This window comes from Triticum aestivum, chromosome 7A, assembly GCF_018294505.1.
Source record: "Triticum aestivum cultivar Chinese Spring chromosome 7A, IWGSC CS RefSeq v2.1, whole genome shotgun sequence".
Classification (NCBI taxonomy): domain Eukaryota; kingdom Viridiplantae; phylum Streptophyta; class Magnoliopsida; order Poales; family Poaceae; genus Triticum; species Triticum aestivum.
The window spans coordinates 149,442,611-149,445,302 of NC_057812.1; the positions used below are offsets into that span (position 1 = coordinate 149,442,611).

The window sequence follows — 2,692 nt, forward strand, 5'->3', positions numbered from 1 at the left end:
TGTTTATATATATATATATATATATATATATATATATATATATATATATATATATATATGAAAAATACATCCTACCACTATGGGGTAACTACCTACATGTTTACTCCCGTCCGATCTCATCAAGGGGATGGCGTTGATTTTCTTAATGGGTTGCGGGTCTGAGGAAAACTCATATTGTTGGTGCCCTGTTTCATTGGATAGCCTGCCTCTCTTCCGATTTTCCCGGCCCTTCTTTTGGTCGTCGTTGTTTACATAACAGATCGGATAAGGATGCGCCTCCAAACGAATCATATCTGGACAGAAATTAATAATCTTCCTTCTGTTTCTCTCTCTCCCTCTTTCTCTACTACCGATGCAATAATTGGATTAGGATCGACGGAAATTAGAGAGCGAGGTACTCAATTAGGCGATTCTTTTCCATCTATGTTTCTTGCTAATTGATTTCCCCTTTTTCACGGCCAACAATGCCTCACGGTACCGCAAGGTGCTCATTCAACTAATGGGCTTGACATCTTCCTTTCTCTCTATCCCTTTGGCGTTGCAGAAAATGAGAAAACTACCATATTTGGTCACAAGCACAGCCGGTTGGATTGGTAGAATGCATGTGAGCAAGCGGACGTTTAAGGTATTGACTGATTTTTTATTTATATTTTTTTACAAATGAAGGTATTGATTGATTAGACGGGCAAGATGTGTAACTAATTGCTAACTGGTGTCTTGTTTTATGATATTATTATTTTTAAATCTCCAGTCGTACGTGTTTTAATTACATGTTATACGGCAGAATGATCGTGCTCCTCCGCGTTCCAAGATGCAGAAGATGCTACTAATTTCATCGGAAACTACCACTTACGGCGGTGCACGGCCAAGTTGTTAAGGACCGGCATGGGACGGCTGTACATAACGATCGATGGGTTGCTGCTCCAGTACGGCGGGACGACGACGTTTTACGGCGGCACATGGCGATGACAAGAACTCACGGCTGGATCAGTTTTAATCAATACATGATCACATGCATGGATGACGGACATCACATTTGCATCCATAATCTACGTACTAGATCTTGTATACTTTATACCAGATGAATTAATTATAGAAGTATATAATAAATATACTCGTTCTGAAATAAAGGATGTATGTATTTCCTTTTTTCCAGAATGGCTCAAGTTTGTAACGCAGCCGCTGTCAGTTTATTTTGTTCTCACTAGAGGCCGGCCATGGGCGTACATAAGCCATTTTATGATACACTCCATGAATTATATTATGTACTAGATTTTTCAAATACTATATACTTCGTACTTTTTTAGAAGGAAAATCCTACATACTTTCTTAACTGAATACAACATACTACATACTGCATACTTGCTCAAGAGAATACAACATACTGCATACTTGCTCAAGAGAATACAACATACTGCATACTCCATACTTCCTAAAATGGAAATACTCCATACTTTCTTAACAGAATACAGCATACTACATACTCCATACTTTCTTAAGTGGAGATACTCCATATTTCCTTAACAGAATACAACATACTGCATACGCATTAATTTGTTGTAAAACTACTCCATTCTATCACTCTCTTTAAAATTTACTCATTCTACATACTCCCACTTTGAGTGTACACAAATTAAGATTCACAATGTCACCAAATAATTAATCCTCGCCGGCGGCATATATGATCATACTCTCTTTTATTATTATTATTATTTGTAGAAAATACTCTCTTTTATGATATACTCCATATTGTATTGCTGCTACAAAATACAATCCACTACATATACTCTAGTTAATTCCTCGTAGTCTTATTTGTAAACATACATACCAAATAAAAACTACATCCATATTCCAAGGCACAAGCAGAACTATATACACCTTGGTACAATATAATTTCATCCATAGACACAGATTCCAAGATATAAGTGGTGAATCGCGCATGAGATTTTCGAAAGAGCACGCACGTGACTACAACGTATCCACTCAACTTGATGCATGCATGCACACAGTTAGCTAGCCCAACAAAATATAATATGTGTGTCGTAATATACTCTGTACAAATTTTTTCTAGAAATTCCATCCTCAATACTACCTATTTTTAACAAAAACTACGATCGTATTCTGACCAAAGGTTTTCCTTCCATCAGGAATAATAGGCGTCACATCCACACATGCTTATCCCATAAACAGTTTGACCAGGTGCGTAGCCCAGAATTAAGGAAGTAGTTGAACAACTTGCCGGATTATTTAATAATAAAACTAAATTAGTTGCTCTTATTGGATTCCATATAACCCGTTAACCAGATCCATCTATCTGGTTGGCTTGTTGGTGTGTAGAGTGTGGACATGTGGAGGCCAGCTAGCTAGGTGGTAGTTACCATTGCTTGTAGATAAAATTTGTCTATAACTAATGTTACTATTCATCACCCAGGTTGCAGAATAAGCTATTCTTCACCCGAGGTAATCTTACGATCATTTCATAATTAAATTACGTTTCGAATTCAAATAGTTACATTCCTATTGATTAATTACGTAAAATTTGACATAAAAATAAAAAATATACGTCATAAGACAAGAAAATTTGCAGTTTATGTGTATTTTAGACTATGTTTTTACGTTTGTAATTTTACATAACATAAAATATTTTTTAGGGCGATTATATATTTTCTTACGGTCCTTTTTTGCGTCGGAA

At 36.1% G+C, this 2,692-nt stretch overlaps 1 long non-coding RNA gene across 1 annotated transcript; it reads left to right on the plus strand.

The window, feature by feature from the left end:
- The first annotated feature begins 291 nt into the window (after positions 1 to 291).
- On the plus strand, positions 292 to 1,177 carry LOC123147909 (uncharacterized). Its single transcript, XR_006473549.1, has 3 exons — positions 292 to 394; positions 545 to 625; positions 785 to 1,177. It is a non-coding gene; the product is annotated as an uncharacterized lncRNA (long non-coding RNA).
- Positions 1,178 to 2,692: the final 1,515 nt, after the last annotated feature.